An 18,518-nucleotide genomic window follows, 5' to 3' on the forward strand; every position below is an offset into this window, starting at 1 on the left:
CTTCTCTGGGCTATTAGCGTATCTTACGCTGACCTCCCCTTCACCTCAAGATTCGCTGGCTGCTGGCCTTCAGGAGCGGGTTCTGTTCATGCTCCTATTCGTCTCAGGGCATTTGATGCCTTTTCCCTTCCGTTCTGCTTTCCCAGGTACCTCCGCCCTTTGGTTTATGGGCCCGGGATGTGGGTGCACTCAATGGCTCCTCCAGTGCAGTGTAGTACAGTGCCCACACCTCTTGTGCGGTAGACTTCCACATCCTGAGCCAATAGGGGAGGTGCCTGCCCCGGTAGAGTTCATCCTGCGTTGGTTTGTGCGCCCCCCCCGGCGTGCCCACTTTGGCTGCTTACTTCCCCGTTGAAATATGGGCTCCCTCAGAGCTTTCCCCGCTCTCTGCCTTGCGGGGTTACCCAGGCTGCTGTGCTTATGATACGGCCAGAGTTCTGTCCTTTTAGTGTGCGTAGTGCGGTCTCCCGCCTGTGCCGTAGTGTGGATGCCCCGGTGCGGGGGGGGGGGCTGTATGCCGACTACCAGCTCACCCTCTCTTCCCCTCTCGTGCCGCCACCCCCTTACTGTTCGTCCCGGGCTCACCTTTGGTGCTGCGTTCTGGGCCCTTGCAGCGCTGACGGTCTCCCGTTGCTTTCCGCCCTCTGCAGGCTCCGGTCAGTGCTTCCCCTCTCCACCGTAGCCTCTCGCTGTGGCCGCCTCTCGCTTCGCATTGAAGCTGGAGTTGGGTCCCTTAGACAGTTCCTCCTCCGTCTCACGCCTCCGCCTCGTTGTCTGCTACTGTGTTGCCCGCATACACTGGCTGTGGCGCTCGCTCTCCACCTCCTCCTCAATGTTGGAGCTGGCTCTCATCCGCCATCTTGCCCGCTCCTGCGTGGCTTCTCTCGACTTTGCGTTTGGGATTTTCACTGGTTTTCACGCTGCGAGCTTCTCCCTGGATGTTCCTCAGATCTTCCAACAACTTCTTGCTGCATTTAGTTCTAGTTTGATGACAATCGGGCCAGTTTGACTGCTGCATGTTCAGGATCACTACGGAGCTCTGAATTCCAGCTGCTCACTGCATGGCCGCCAAGCTACGCCCCCAGCATGGAGCATCTTATGTACAATTGCCATTTTATAAACTCAACATTTACACTTGCTAAAGGACATTCCATTAACAATAGTCACTCCCAATTACGTACTCACCAATGTCTTTGCTGTCTACCTCAAATCACTTCCTGTTAAAAATGTTCTGCTGATAAAGATATGTTAAAAACAGTCCTGTTTCTTTCTTTGTACTAAAAATGTAAAGCAAAAGAAAAAAAAAACAGAAAAACATGCAAGCTCAAAGAACCAGTGCCGCAGGCAGGCATTCATTTTGCCTGCCGCAACAAACCGTCCAGCCGTATAATTGTACGGAGAAACATAAATAATTAAATAAATACAAAATCAGGCAGAGAAGGGAATTGGACTTAGCTTCAAGGAATAGTGGTCAGGGTTAGTCGAATTTCCCCCCAAAATGAGCTACTTGTGGTACTTTCTCCCATGCAGAACTTGCTTATACAGTCAAGATGGGGATAGGAAAGTTGGATGATGGTAATGCACTTTAGGCTCAGATACTGTAGGTACATCAAGTCTAAATAAGTTTCCTGAGATGCCTAATCACCAAATTACAACTACCCCAGGTAACTATCAAAGGACATGCGTGCAAAGTGATGCCTGTAACACCAAAAGAGGAAAGGGAATTGCTTTTAAAATATATATGTAAACACTTGCAGACCACATTGATATCCTTTGCATATTTGCACGTCCCTCAATATTAGTCGGCAAATTAAATATTTCAGCCAAGAAAAACAGGATTCGTTTTTAAGACAAACGTCATACAACTGGAAATCAAATGGCACACCAAAGCCCACCCACCCCCACCCCCGGTGGTGGCACTTGAACTACTCTGTGTTACGCATCATCGTCCTCAAAAATGTACAAAATTGTGCTTTTTAAAAAAGTTTTAACACAGAGGTCTGCCTCCTTGAAAACCTAACAAAAGGGTTGGTGTTTTTCGTTGCATACTGCAGGTTCGCACTAACCAGGGCTTTGAAGTGCAGTGATGGGAAAAGTCATAGCTGGGCTTCACAGGCCCCAGGTAATTCCCCAAGGGAGTGATAATGCCCCTTTCCCTGACAAGTCACAGCTCACTGGGAAAGGGCCATTAGCATTCCAAAGCCCCTCATTCTGTGCATTCTCCACAGAAAATACCAGCATCATATAAGCTTCAAACAGTGTAATGCATGCGCCCTTGCACATTTTATTCAGAAGATGTTTGTCTGAAACAATTCTATTATGTGCAGTAGGGCAATTCACAGAGATGCCTGGTTGTCTTGTGCAGGTATGAAATGCTAATGCGTCAAGGTGTTATAATTATCTATAAACTCCTTGATTTCAGCTGTAAGGGATGTTTCAAATGAATGTTGAAAACAAGGAAAGGGGGTGTTTTATAAAAATGGGGGCGATCATGGGTACAGATTGCCATAGTCCTTTCTAAACAAATGCTAGTGTACACACATGCATGGATCGAAATTAGGATTTGTTTACCTGGAGCAAAAAGCAGCTTCTGGGTATCAGTAATAACACATTAGCATACTTGCCAACCCTACAGATTTAGGCAGTAGGCTACTGCTTTTTAAGCAGTCCTACCGCCTACAGATTTGGGTGACCGATCCCACTGCTTTTTACAGTGGCAGGTCATTTATGTGACTCTGAGGCAGGCTGCAGTACAAAGCATGCAACACATTAGTCTGTCTGTACAGTGGGCTGGTAGGTGATTACTTAGATTGGGCTCAGACCAATCCACTGACCTGATAGCTACGTGACTCTGTCCTGAACTCTTGCTGGGACAACCCTTAGGTGAACCACCAGTGAAGGCACGTGGCAGAGCATAACACCATCAAACAGCATCTGCCTATCGGACTGAGGGGGCTATCTGTCTCCATGTCATTCAGTGTTCAACTTGCACTGCAGGAATACATATGCATTGCCGAGGCTGCGGCGATAGAGCAGTGGCAAACGTTTCTCACCAGCTGTGTGTGATTTCTTTCTGTGAAGTTAGTTAATTGAATTTGGTGTTAACTTATCATTCAGATTTATGCATTTCTTAGCCTTAGAACAACTTTCCATGTTGTGCTGTTTGATGAGTTGTGTATTTTAGAACGCTTCAAGACTGCCAACAATGTGTTTTGTATTTTCCTGTGATGTCATTGTTATGCGAATTATTATTTTTGCAACTTGAAAAATCCTACATCTTTTTGGTCACAGAATGTTGGCAAGTATGCATTAGGCAGGTGCTAGTGCAGCAAATCTACCTTGTGCGAAAGATGCAAACTAACTTACTCTCCATTATGCATTATCCAATATGCTTTAAATGTCTCTTAAGTGTGTCCTTTATCCTTTTTAATACACGTTTCCAAAACCTACAAAGTTAATATCGCATAGTGATGTTTGGATGGCACACTTGCCTGGGGAGTCAAAAGTCGCTGCTGCAGGTACCTTATTGTTAGAAGCTAACCACACTCCCCCGGACTATAACCAGGAGCTGAATAGCTCCCTGCAATTTCGAACACTGCACGCGTTTACAATTCCTAGAGTAAAATGTTACAGTTTTTAACCTTTGTTACTTTTTGTGTGTAGTTTACATATGCTTCTTAATATAAAACCTAGACGATGTGGATAGTATTTAAGTTACGGCAATACAGATGTATGACGTGGGGCACAAAGAAATGCAAACCTTTGCCCGGGAACACACAAAGCGGTTGACAAAAGAAGAATGCACCCACACAACGTGATCAGAGAGCTCCTGCTTTTTGCTTCCTGTGGTTTCATTATATCGGACCATCAAGTCAATAGTATTTAACATATATTATTTTACTCTATGCTGCTACCCCTGTAGCTAGTCAACTCGTCTGCAGGAGTGATTTATCAGGCTGGCCGCGTGAACCACCGGGGCTGCTGACCTAGGAAAATGCCCTACTCATAGAACACTAGGGCCGGGTAGCACACCGAACGAGTACACCGTGGAATTGCTGCTCCTGGTTGTGCTGCTATCCAGCAGTGCACTCCCCGCACCCACCGCCTCCTTCTCTCGCGCTCCAAGTCTCGCGAGAGGTGCCGGCTACGGGTCCGCCATGTTGTCTGACGGCGCCTGGACCGGAGCGGGCCGCTGGGACTGAGGGGGCGCTGGTGGCGGCTGGACACAGAGCAGGGCATCAGCGACGCTAAAGTACGGACCAGGAGCGGAGTGTTCCGACCCGCGGCAGGGAGCAACCGCCGACGGGCGCTGGATGCTGCTGTCATTTCCTGGTTGTCTCGGGTGGAGGAGGCTGAGGGGTCCGGCCCGCTCCCCCCCCGAGCCCCGGCAGCAACGGCGGGAGACCGGGGAGCGGCCTCGGGTAAGACGAGCATGCATGTCAGGTGTAGGGGATAGGCTGTGGGGTAACAGCACTGTATCTTGGGGAGGGCGGTGCTACTGGCCGCTGCGCAGGCCTGTCTGACTGGGGAGAGGGGTCACAGCAGAAGCAGAGACCGCCCCCGGGACATGCTTCAGAAGTTCCTCACCCGTAGACAAGCCCCCGCCCTCCACTCAGGGCACACTGTGTTTCTGGGGACACGCGCCTACTTGGGCAGTAGTCCGCTAGATCAGTCGGTATTTACATTCTTTATTGACAGTTCTCCGAGTTTGACATATGGAAAAATGCCACCAACATATGTGCGCAGAAATGCCTACACCCCATCCACCCATCTCTGTATTAGTGCACACCGTTGCATTTACATTGTGCTTTTAAGTGTTATCCCCTGAAATATGCTCCACCGCCTCCTCCTAATGCGGTGCCTTTCCAAGGGGGGCGTGGAGCCTGGTTCACTGCTGGCCCCAGTTTGAACTTTAGGTGACAGGTATGAGCGTGGCCCATCACTTCCCCTGGTATGTATGTCATTGATGGAAAGCGTTGACTATGACCCCAGATATTCACAGGAAGGGAATATGACTTTTTTTTTTAAATCAGTCCTCCACGACCTTTTTTGTGTACATCAACCTCGTGCCGTAGTACAGGTGGATGGAGCTGCAATTAATTCTTCCCCTGACTGGCCTTTATGTTCTACCGGATACAAGGTAACAACAAGCTCCAACCCGGATACAAGGTAACGAAACATAAATGAACTAACCTTGTTCTCGTCATTAGAACCATGTTGCTTTCCACAAATACATGTACCAGTATGTTGCTGTAGTTAGTAACTGCCCCAATAGTATATATATATATATATATATATATATCTATCTCCGATTTCCTATAATAAAACCTACATTTTATAAAATGGCTAAAATTTTGAAACTAGTTTTAAACTAGTGAAAGCGAGATACATAATCCACGCAAATACGTTTGACTTTGGTGAGGTTTTCGTTTGTGTGGAACTTCTCAACAATGTTCACGCCAGCTTTACATTTCTCACGTAATCGTGGCACTCAGTATTTTTTTGTGTCAGTCACAAGTCTTTTCACACACATCAACTTCATTGTGCACAAAACATTCTTGAAATGCTTCTGATAAGCGGTGTTTCTCGAAGGGTCGATTGGTTATTTTGAGTTGTTTGTGTTAGCCAAATGTAAATATAGGGGAAATAACCAATCGTTTTGCGTTTCAAACACTTTTCTAAAAACATGTTACAATATAAGGAACGCACTTAACCTTATTTCAGATATTGTATCTGGTATGTATGTGCATCTCAATTAACTAAGGTAGCCTCATACATGTTATGCACCCTCCTTCAAAATATCTTAAAGATCACTAAAATCGTTCCCTGTTTTTGCCGAATGAGAATTTCTACCCGATGACAAAAGTAGATTTACAGGTATGATGGTTCTACCGCCTTGTTGTCTTATACCTGACGAGAGCAAGTGTCGTTAATAGGAGTGAACAAGGTCGTCCGCATTAACTGATAGCTACCATCTGCTGGATGTGCCAAGTGATTATTTTGCTTTATTGCTCCTCTTCACTTTCGTGTATATTGTGGCTGAAATGGAATGGTTTTAAAAAAGCTCTTATTCGTGATGATCCTTGTTTTGTCATATTTGTAATGACACGGGCAAATCATTGTTCTTGCTATGAGTTATTTGTATATGCAGTTTTCTTTGGGATCTTTCATAGAGTACAGCATACAGTGCCCAGGTGGTTTCTAGGTGCTAGGCCAAGATGACAGAGGGTCATGAGCAGTTGATGGATAACAAGACGAGTCTTTGCTGCCTTGTGGAAGACCAACTGATCATGAATAGTAATGCTGAATTCAGATAGTGAATTCCAGTGCTAGGTGGCAAAAACAGATTATATGGTCTTGCCATATTGGAGGAGAAAGGTGGTCTAGGAGAGATGTATGGTTTACATTTTCAGAGGGGGAATTTATATATACAGGAGAAACCATGTTCTTTTGATCACAAAAGAGCATAGATTAGATAAGAAATCCGATTTGATGGGATCAGTGAGCTTCGTACAATGGGGTGAGTTTGAGAGACATTCTGACCAGGTTGTGGAGAAGAGTAAATGGAACAGTCACCTGGGACAATACATAAGTGGACACGCATAGATTAAGGACAACAAATATTGGACATTTCTAAGTGCAGGTAGCTGGTACTGCCAGCTGTGCTCAAGATGTGACCTTGATGGGTGAAGTGCTAAAGTGGAGGCAGAGGAAGTGAGGGACGTACGCAGGTGAGGGACAAATGTCAGCTAGGAGACAGATGAGAGGTAGGTTAAGAGGGTAACTCAGAGGCATGTATGTAGGTGCTTAGTTTGGTTTTGAACACATCTATATGGACTGTTTCTCGTATGTCCGGGGAAGAGAATTCCTTGCAAGTTGAGAAAGAAGAGAGAAAGAGTGGAAGCAAGGACAAGTACAGGGAGGGCGAGGAGCCTCAAGGGTAGCCGAGGAGGAAGAGCAGAGATTGAAAAGACTAGACTTGTAGAGTTGGATAGAGGAGGATATATACAGGGTTGCATTACCGTGGATAGATTTGTGAACCAGAAGAAGACCTTTCAATCGGGCCCTGTTTTTCATCACCAGTCATTCTCCCTGATGTATGAGGAAGTAGGTTTGAAGTGGGGGAGCTCAAAGAGAGTCCTTGTAGCAAAGTTAATGATCTTGTCGAGAGAACAGAAGGCATAATTGGGGAGACCAAAGAGAATGCTGGCACAGTAGTTCAGTTTAGAAAAGAGAACCGTGTTTAAGATATGCTTGATAGTGTTGAAAGGAAGGATGGGCCTGATTTTCCTAATATTTAGGAGGTTGGGGTGAGCTGCTGTTCCAGTTTTGCAGATGAAAGTACAGAAGGTGTGAGAAGGGTCATGGATGACGCTGAGGTTTCTAGCTGGAGAAGAGTAGGGCAGTGTCAGGTGGGAACTGGAGAGGTATTGGAAGAGATGAGACCACTTTTGGCAGGGAAGAAGAGCACCTCTGTTACATCGGAGAGTGCAAAGCCATCCGATATTTAATGGCAGTGAGGCAGTTGGAAATTTTGATAAAGACACCTGAGGAGAGTTCGGGAAAAGAGGAGAGGATTTGGGTGGCAGCAAAGAGTTTGTATGAGAACCCAAAGGAGGAGATTAGTGCCCAAAAAGCAGAGTTGTATAGTATAAAGAGGATCGGACCCGAGACAGAGCCTTGTGGGACACCAAAAGTTAGAAAAGTGATTTGAGAAGTGTTGTTGCTCTTAGAGACAGATAATTGGCGAGGGGGAAGGTAGGATTCAATCCATGCAAGGGCTCGATCGTGAATCCCAAGAAGACTCTTCACGAGATTTGAGAGATCGACAGTTTGAAAGGCAGCAGACAGGTCAAGGAGAATTGGGATAGAAGATAGGTTGGAGTGCTTAGCAGAGGCGATGAAGTTGGACACATTCATGAAAGCAGTTTCCGTGGAGTGACGGGACTGGAAACCTGCTTGTCTGTGGAACACAACCCTTGAAGCCCTTTAGAGTAGTGCAAATGTTAGCCGGTAGGTTTGGATCAGCCCCTTGCTTTTTTAAGAGAGAGGTGGCCGTGACTGTTTCAAAACCGAGGGAAAGCAAGCGGAGTCGAAGGACAGATTGAAGAGTTCAGCTGGGTGAGAGGTCACTAAACGGGCGATAGGCTTTGACCATTGTGCTATACTGAGCAGCTTAGGTTGGATTCTCTTGCTTACTGGGAGTCGTTGGATATAGAAAAGGGATAGATGGAAATTGTAATGGAGTCTCACAGGAGGCAGACAGCAGCAGCATTTTTTTTTTTTAACTTTTTAACTTTTGAAATTTTGCAGCCGTATAGTCGAACAGGGAATGTGGCTGTCACTCAAGTTCATAGAGATGTGGGTTTTGGTTTCCTGACTGGAAAAGATACCACTGGGCTTATTTCTGGAGGGACTCTGCACACTTGTTTGGAGGTGGTTTCCTCCTTGCCCTGGCTTGCTATGGGAAAGGACACCCGCACCCTAAATGCAGTTCTAATGCCTTTGAATTGAACTACTTTAAAGTTTGAAAAAAAATATGGATTCATTTACAAGAGGCTTTTGGGGCTTGAGTTGAGTCACTGTAAAATTTTAATGAAAATAAGGATGAATTTGCAACCAGCTTTTTTCATCCCGTGGTCTTGGCAATCAGTCTAAAAAAGAAAGACGAAAAAGACAGAAGGCTGCAAAAGTAACTATCTAAAAAGGGCCCAATGAAAAGACCAATGCAAAACCCTGATGCAGAGGAACCGCTTATGGTGAGCCCTAAAACCTCCCCTCTACAAAAGAAAGCTTGAAAGAAGGCGACCAGGGGACAAAAAAGAACTAACAATGGAGCTGGTAATCTAACTTATTGGTTGATGAATTGCGAGAGGAAAAATAACGCCTGAAAACCAATGCCGACAAGTAGGAGGAAGTTTTGCCTGTGGACGAACAATTTGATCAGAGAATCAACAGCCTCCGGCCTTGGCTTGGCTGTGCCCAATAGTAGTCCATCTACGGATCGCCAATGCCAAATCCAAAGGACAATGCAATTCGATTTATCGCCCCTATATTTATGATCTGTAGACTATTCGAAGATGCAAGTACCCATAAAGCTGAGATCTCTATTGGACCCTTTTAGCCATCTGCCAGCATTACGATTATTACAAAATCAAGTCCTGAATTTGTTGAACAGACTGGCGCTACAATTCTACAGTAACAAGAGTTCATTGTATGGACTCGGAAATTGCAGACCTGGTTAGAAGTAATGCAACAGCGCTCCTAAAATGGGGCTGTGAATTAGATATGATATGCTGACTGGTTGCCTGGTTCACCTCCAGAGCCTTACAGGTCCCAAGCTCCCCCGCCAGTCTTTTGCACTTGCCTCTAGGCCGCTGCACTATGTCCAGCATTTCTGCGCTTTCAGCCTAAGCTCCATGAGCGGGGCAACCTCTCTGCACTTAACCCAGGGCCCTGCTGGACTGGGCGCGTTTGTTCCCGCACCCACCCAACCCTCCTCCACCTCTGTCTGTACGCATGCTTGACACAGAACTAGTAAGTTTGTCAGTCCTGCCCCCCTTTTTTTGTGCCCCCGCTTCCCTAGCTTGGTCACAACTGTAACACTTCATGCACTAGAAGAAATGCCGTTGGGCCTAGTATGCTAGTTTTTTCTGTTTCTGTATCTGGGAAACTTCAAGGCCTATAATTATTACTGTATTCATTGTTCCCTTCCCACCTTGAAATTCTTTGAAGCACTCCACCTGTGTATAAGCGCAAGTTTCAGATATGCGAGGTAAACCTACAGTAATAAATACATTCATTGGGACCATGGCCGAGTCTAGAAAGCAGCTCTGCAAACCGTTTGAGCCTTTTTACAAAACCCTGGTTACCAAGCCGATGAGTTGTGAAAGCATTGCTCCTTTCTTTGAGTTTAGGATGGTAACAGAATCTGAGGTTCTAGCCATCATGCAGCAGCTTAAGCCCACTTATTGTAAGGGAGATGCTTGTCCTGCTATAATAGTCAAGGATTGTGATTCACAACTTATTTCTGTGGTTGTGAAATTCACTAATACCTTTAGGGAAGACTTTGTTCCACCATATCAAGCAGGCATGGATATCACCCTTAAAAAATCACTTGATCCAAACATCCCTTTGAATTCTAGGCCTATCACCAACACTTTTTGCTGAAAATGTTGTCTAGGGTTGCTTATATTCAAATAAGGGACTTTCTGTCTAGAATCAAGATCTTGGGCAGACGACAAGTCTGGTTTTTGCAGTGCTCATAGCACTGCATCGGCTTTGTTGGATTCCAAGGTGAATATGCTTCATGTTTTTGAGAGTCGTGGCACTGCACTTCTTATGCTCCTTGACTTGTCACCAACGTTAGACGTAGTTCATCCCTCCCTGCCTGTTTTCCATTGCTGCGGCTGGCAGATCACTCCGCTAGGGGGTTCTCGGGGGGGTCTTCATGGCTGAGGATTTTTTGGTGACTTGCAGGGTCCCTCAGGCATCCTGCTTGTCACCCACATTATTTAATATCTTCAACCTGCCACTTTTTGTTCTGTTGGATGTGAATCGGGTACATTATACCAATTATGCAGATGATATTCAGTGTCTTATCCCCTTGAATAGTGATTTATATCAGAGACACTGAAGTCATTATTTCGGTTTTCCCACTCATCCAGAATTGGATGTCAGAAAGTGGTTTAGCCCTCAACACTAAAACTGAGCTGATTATTATAGGTACGGGAACCCAATTTCGAAAGCTTGGCTTTGAGTTTTGTAAATTTAAACTGGCTGGTTGCACCATAGGTACACTCCCTGCGGTTAAAACTGTGGGTGTAATCTTGTATCAGGAGCTTAACATGATGGCGCATGTGAGCTGTCTTGGCCCATCGCTCCTATATTATCTTATACTATTAGCGCAGTTGAGACCGTTTTTGAGCCATGATAATCGGACCGCGGTTGCCAGGGCTACGGTATGAGCCAAACTAGATTATTGATCAAGTATATTGTATAGCAGTAGTGAAGGGGACATTGCCCGACTGCAGACAGTGCAGAATAATGCAGTGCGGGCTGTTTGGCCCTTCACTGGAGAGATCATATTTCTGAGGCCAGGAAAACCTTTAATTGGCTTCCGGTAGCCTCTAGAATCCCTGTTCGACTACTTTGCATAACACAGGTGCTTATATGGTACAAGCCCAGCATATCTGTCTGAGCGACTTTGTTGGCAATCTGCTGTGAGGACACTTCCATCTAACAAGTCTATGCTTCTGTTTGTGCACAAAGTCAGACTGACTATGGTGTGTGAGGTCTTTTCCCTATGCCGCGCTAAAGAGCACTTCCACCTGATTTGAGAGCATGCCGTTCTTTTGATTGCTTTTAAGTGTGGTCTGAAAACGAATCCGTTCTGTTGACTCTTGCTGCCCCAGCTATATGAATAGATGTGTTCTGTCTTTTTGTTAAATCGCTCATATGCCTGCAAGCCCATTTTAGCATTATATAAATAAACCCCAACAGACGATGCAATTGCAAAGTCACATTGGGAGTGGCTTCTATCCTTCTTACCTGCACCCAATCGGCGTACCTGAGAGGGATGTAAGAATCACCTGGAATACGCGAGGCCATACTCCTTTGTTAGAAAAAGGAGGCTTGTATACCAATTTGCATAATTCAGACTTAATATTGTTACAGGAAACATGGTTGACGGGGACATACATTTTGATGGTTACACATGTTTTAAGAACTACGCCAGTAGAGGAAGTAGGGGGTGGACCATTTGGGGGATTTTTGACCCTATGTTCTAACACAGGGAGGCACACTAAATTGTTCCACTATCTGGTAACCCCAGCTTCTTGCTGGTTGAAGTGGCGCTATGTTACGGTTCTCGCATATTTGTTTCAAATTGTCAATATACGAAACTATCTATTCACATATGAAGGATAATCGGGATCTGTTTGTTGGAAATGATTTGCACTCCCCCTGTATTGAGTGTATTGTAACGGAAAAGGGTGCTGTCCCACAGCTCTCTTCACCCAATAGGCATGTGGGCGCTGCTTGCCTATGGTTCGAATTGTTCTTTGATCTTGGGATGCAGATGAGTGGATCTACTAAAGGGGACATTCCTGCAGCCAATACATGGAAGAATGGGGAACGACAATTGACCATTACCTTTATGGTAGCAGCAACTTTTACATTGGAGTGGAAGAGATGTTGTTGGTGTTAAATGACTTCAGCGGCCATGCCATCTTAAACATCAACATGTGGGAACATTAGATCAAGACGGGGTGGGGCAAGTTAAGTCTAATAATAGACAAAATCGAGTGGACGGGTCGGATAGAAATTTGGAAGCAATTACTGTTTATATATAGTGTTAAAACAGGGCATTTGCACCTGACCTGTGTTTGGTCCTGCTTGGCTTCCTGCCTCACACCCTTTCAAATTCATCCACTGTTGCCTGGCTCTGAGGTGCTAAGACCCAGCTGACGATTGGGAATGTTGAACAATAGGGAAAGCACACACTTGTTCAAGAGGGATAACTTTTCCCTTGTGTTTCCTTCAAACTTTACAATTCTTTCAAATGTTCAGTTTCTCACACTCAGTATTTCCATCAATTTATAAGGGACATCACTCTTCCCTTTTCCATTAACTGCTCTATTTTTGTATTGTATAGCTGCTCTTTTTTGGTATATCTGTGGTGCACTTTCCTGCCAGGGGTATTTGCGACTTTCTCACCAGTCCTCCAACAAGAGGTATGATTCTTCCCTTTTTTATGCTTGTTTTTCTGCAATTTCACAGTTCGACATTCCCTTTTTTAAAAAACATTTTTTTATTGTATTTGGTGCGAGCATCTTTACAAAATTACAGTAAAACATTTTACAGTTGCAATACACTTGCACATAACACATAATCATCTAAATGTTTTAAAACATCATAGTCAAAAGAAGTGCTCAGATCAATATAATACAGTACAATCTTACAATTATTGTCAAAAGATTGACAAAATGGGATCGTTAGTCATTTGAATGATTTTGATTCTCACAACCCACCAATATTTGCATGTTGGTAATTAATTTTAGATCTTGATGTAATTACACTGTTCAAGTAATCATGAGCAGTTAATCGTTACAAATGGAAGACAATTCATCATTTGAACAATCAATAAGATAATTTAAGAAAACGGCATCATGGTTGTAAAGAAGGTGCCATAAAATAGTTAAGGAAGAGTAGTATTCTGTTCATTCAGTTCCTAAACAGCTTCTATATCAATGTATCTACCATTTGCAAGATTTGTTTCTAGAATCTTCAAGAAGCGTACTAAGGCTAATATTAAAGAATTGCTTTTGCCCCACATACATGTTACCCAGAATAATTCAAGGGAATGATGTCATTTGCGATTTACATATTGTCTCAGAATCGACTCTCCGGTAATAGCAAAGAAGCCACAAGACTAGATGCTTCAAAGCTTCTGATTCGTGGCCAATGCTACAGAATCTACAATAGCCGTCGTTACTTATGACAGTGCTATTTTTTTCCAATATTTTATATGTTCTTTAGTGCATAGTAGGTTAAGTCTAAACCTCATATATATTATCCTCGCTTGATTGCACAGAAACATCATAAGATATGCTAGATGCGGTTTCTGTGGATGCCTAAATTTGGCATATTCCGCGTAGGATTTGTAACAACCAATACGGTCTGATGTATTTGCCCAATCGGATTGAAACAGCTTATTCTTTACTGTCCCCAAACGTATTGTTAGATCTTCAGGAGTCATAGAAATCTTGTCAAGGATGGCCCGCATATGGATATTGTATGACGCTAGGGATACTCGTGTTTCATTAGATAGCATCCCTGCTAAGTCTTCATATAGCGAATTTGGGGAGGGGACATGCATTTTTGTGAAATTGCTAATCCTTCTTCATTGTAACTTAGAAGCCAAAGAAAACAAACAGTTTGTGGATGATAACAACATTGGGGATATTTTCAGGAAGACCCAACACAGTTTTACAAATGATGCCTTGAATTTTGTCAAGGTCATCACCTATGGAAAGCAAGCAGAGATCAAGCTCATATACACTTATTGCCTCTACTTTAAGATGGTAGAAGTCAATGAGTGGCAGAATTGAGAATTTAGAAAACTTGTATAAGATAATCCTCATTGCGCTATTAGCAGAGTAATTTTGATAGTTATGGAATTGTGCCACTTTTTGATCGAGTTAGTGTTGGTCAAATTATAACCCAAATAAGTCGTTCCCAGTGTACAGTTAATTGGGTTGTCTTCTAGGCTCCATTGAAATCTTGTCACCTTTTTTTAAAATTAGGAAATGCCAAAATGTTCGATTTGGACGAGTTCATAACCAGATTGTGTTGATAACAAAATAAAGGGAAGTAGTGGAGTTGTTTCTGTAAACCAAATGGAGTACAGTCAAATAAAAAAGGCAAGCCAGTTGATTCGCAGCGCTCTTAACTTTACTGGGAAGGTGTCGGAGTTGGACCACAGTGCATCTACATCGGCAAGATAAAGATTAAACAGCATGGCTGGAAGGTTGCATCCTTGCTTTACGCCGATCTCTGTTGGGATGCTATCTGTGAGTAACCCAGTCTTGTTAATCATAACTCTATAATTAGTTTGGTTATGGAGAAGTGCAATCATTGCGATGATGTGAGCAGGAATATGAAACCTTGAATTTTTTCCACAGGGTTACTCTGATAACCCAATCAAAAGCAGATGATAGATCGAGTAATGCCATGAAAATAGGACCATTTTTTGCCTGATGTGAGGAGGCCAAGATGTGAGAGAGAATAGTTGCATTTAGTTGAGTCCCCATGGATTTCCCAAAACCAGTTTGAAAACGTGATAATGTATGAGTAGAAGTGAAAGAAGTTGGATCTTTTAGCACTAAAGAAGCAAATACCTTTGCTGCATTATCGATCAGGGCTATAGGTCGAAAGTTAGCAGGGATTTTTATCTAGCCCTTTTTTGTGTAGGGGAATAATTATAGATGTCAACCATGATTTCGGAATCAGCCTTGTGAGAAAGATGAAATCAAAGCGACGCTTCAAAACAGCAGCCCAAAAGTGAGGGTCGTCTTTCAAGACACAGGGCGGCAGGCCACCTGGACCAGCCGCCTTTGAGTATTTCAGCTTGTTAAGAGCCCAAATCACGTCTTCTACTTCCTACATACAGTTTGGAAGCATAGATGTCGCTAAAGCTTGGGCATTGAAGCGGTGAAATCTTTGTGTTACTAGATATAGCGGCCTGAAGCTCTGTGCCTCGTTTACCCATGAGGTTCCTTAGAGAGGCCCACATTTTTCTCGTTTTTTTTTTTTACATAAGAGATTAATCAAGTTTTGTTTTTCAGGTGCTGTTCAATTTGGATAGCTTTCACATCAGATTTGTACTTCGAGATGATTGCTTTCTTTAAGACTATATAATCTGGATTGTTCTCATTTATTCTTAATATGTGTCTAAGTGCCACGTTTTTAGAGTGTTTCAAGATGTTAATTGCAGGGCTAAAAGTATTTGCATGATGAGAAGAATTCCCAGTGTTCTCAAGCAAACTAAAGTACCAAGATGGTTATGGATCATCTGCACATTCCATGCATCAGCAGACACATACTCCCCACTAAATGAGCTTGACTCGTCGACTATCCAAATATCACGATTGACAAGGTGGGACAATTGTCTGCACAGGGAGGGCTTCCATTGCATGGACATGTATTTATCAATTTCTAGTAATCCCAAAGATGAAGTCACAGGATAGGATGGAATTGAGATATCCATGATACATTTTAGGATGTGGTGATCGCTTGTGTTCGATTTAAGTAATGTGAGGTAGGAAGCTTTCTGAGCTAAATCATGCGAGATAGCAATGTAATCAATGCATGAACTAGCGTTACCGTGATGCCATGTAACATGTGGCCTATCGTGGTTCGGAAACACTAAGTAAATGTCCCACTAAGCAAAAAAGTGTGTCCATAAGCTCCCTCTTTCATAGGAGATATTAATATGATTGTGATTACTATCTGGATTTGTGATGAGATGTGATTGCATTGTTGAGTTGAAATCCCCTCTGATTATAAGTTTGTATTTCGGATCCTTGATAAAGACTTCGGTCAGCAGTGCATTTAGATTAGATATCATCACATCAAGGGGCATTGTGCTTGGGTTCCAAAATGGAGCTCTGACTAATATAATGCACGTGAGTTTAGCTTCGATTGTAAGTTCAATAACCAGTAGCGCTGGAGAAGCGTAGATTTGTTGCAAGATGAATTTGAAGTTATTAATTGCCAGGCCACCAGATGGTCGACCCAGCAATTCCTCTTGAAGCTTTTTGCGAAGAAGAGGTATAACGATCTGTGGATATCATCCATCGACATTGTTTCTTGTAAAAGAATAATAGATGGTTTTTCTACCTCTGCTATGGAGTTAAACCATACAAATACATTTCTAAATCCACAGAATTTCAATGAGTATATTGATAATGTGTAATTTTATGATTTTCCACCTGTGCATTTGAATGGGCTAGAGTTTTGATGAGCGATTCTAGCCAAGCTAACCCATTTAAGATTTGAGAGAACGAATCAAGTTGTTCCTTCGTTTTGTTATTCATGGCATGTATTTGTTATTCAGATGAAATGATTTCAGTTGTTGATATTCAATCAAACTGATAGCTTCATCCATAGAAAGAAGGCAAAGAGACGAAAGCCTATGGAGACCAGGTCTGATTGATGGTCCCAGAGTAACTTTGCTATAATATGATTGCAGTTCGCAAAGCATGCGATTGTTGTGACGGCTTGGGAGTTTTATCCATGCAACATCGTCTGAGATCAAATTGCGCAACGCTGGAATTTGGTGGAATATTTTCATCAGCGCCGAGCAATTTAAGCTTGCTTTGCCTTTTCTGGATGGGCTAACTCCCCATCCCATTATTAGTTGCATGTCAGCCGACACCTCCTCAAAGGCAGTCAGAGTAACGCCCAAATCGATAGTAGCGTGGATAGAGCGCTGAACACACCTGCTTTCCTGGTCTAGTGTTTTCACTATAGGGGAAATTGCTAATTGATCCTGACAGAGGATTGGCCTGCATCAAGTTCTGGTTTTGTGCTAGGTGAGGGTTGAGAGTTTGTGGACCTGTGACCACTTAGAGGAACTTCTATATTGGAGGCATTGAGTTGCTCAACTTTATTGCTTGACGAGGAAGTCGTTGATGGTAAAATATTGTTGTTAGTAATGGCTTGTTTGATTGAGGTGGCGCTGAGGACTTTTTGTTTGCAGTTAAACTATAAAACTGTGAGAGGTTGAGTCAAAGGGGCGCTTGTCTCTACACTTTGTTGCATCGAGGCACCAACAACTTTTGTTTTTAAGTTTTTCACCGTTTGTTGGCTCTTGTGCTGGGTCTACGCAAATAGGTAGTGCACCTTCGCAAGGTGGCATATTTGTTTCACTATTTTTTAGATCCAAATGTAGTTGACTTTCAAGTTGGTTCAGATCTATAATAACGTCATCATGTGATATAAGGACCATTTTTTGATGGCTGAGTTATGCCCTTTGATTTTAATAGATGCCATATTTTTTTACATGTCGGTCAGCTGTTGAACCTGTCGAATTCACATTGGACAATTTAGCCAAGAGGCACCTTTTTTGTGCCCTTAAATATTATTTTTTGCTTTTCTTGACATTAATTGGGTTATTTTTTGGTCGTCTTTTTGGGTAGTGTCCTCCTCAGAAGCCTGTCTAGCCCAGTCTACTGACTCAGCGGTAGCATCTATGATGTTGGTTAGAACTGTGGGGCTATCCGGAGTATCTGATACCATTTCACTGGGCGTAATTTTTACATTTGGCTCGTTAAACCTCATTAAAAACGTCCAAAGGTACCATGTTTGCGAAGTATGTTTTCTATGGCCAAAATTCTGTCATGTTGCAGTTTGGCAAATGCCATATAATCAGGTTGTAAAGCAGCATTAGAATACCCAGGCTTTTGTTGCTGTACTTTGTGGGCAAATGATATAGGAACATCTGGAGGTTCGATGCACGCATTAGTTTGAGTGTGCTGCGATTGGGTCATTTTGGGCAAGGATGAGGGCTCATTTTGAGTGCACTCACCTCCCTTAAAGGCTTGCCTTGCCCAAAGTGAATGGCAGGTTTCTTGGGCTAACATGAAAGCCTCTATTTTACTTGATTTAATAAGAATATCGGCTGTAGATGTTTTGAGGGCATTGATGGCCATATGAGTATGTCCGTGCCCTCTTTCCAGTAGATTGAGAATCCGTGTAAGCACGGGAAAATTGTGTAATTCCTGCTCATTTAAATCAATGAGGGATTCCTCAAGCGGGTATAATGGAAGGGACGAGTTGGGTTGCCGTGTGCCTTCTATCAGGAAGTTTGGGTGTTTCAAGCCGTATCATAGTACCGGAGAATGAGGATATGCCGGCTCTGTGATATTGGGTACAGCATCAGAGGTTGGTGAACTGGCGTTTGCTTGTATCTGCCCTTTAATTGTTACCAAACCAATAGGTGCATTGTGTTGTGT

At 43.4% G+C, this 18,518-nt stretch overlaps 1 protein-coding gene across 1 annotated transcript in view; it reads left to right on the forward strand.

The window, feature by feature from the left end:
* The first annotated feature begins 4,152 nt into the window (after nucleotides 1–4,152).
* TAB2 (TGF-beta activated kinase 1 (MAP3K7) binding protein 2) overlaps nucleotides 4,153–18,518 on the forward strand; it is a 321,631-nt gene continuing 307,265 nt past the window's right edge. Inside the window, exon 1 of the mRNA XM_069606671.1 lies at nucleotides 4,153–4,421. The gene's annotated coding sequence lies outside the window, so the exon portion shown is untranslated. The remainder of the gene's footprint in view (nucleotides 4,422–18,518) is intronic.

This window comes from Ambystoma mexicanum, chromosome 4p, assembly GCF_040938575.1.
Source record: "Ambystoma mexicanum isolate Mex_15411 chromosome 4p, UKY_AmexF1_1, whole genome shotgun sequence".
Classification (NCBI taxonomy): Eukaryota; Metazoa; Chordata; class Amphibia; order Caudata; family Ambystomatidae; genus Ambystoma; species Ambystoma mexicanum.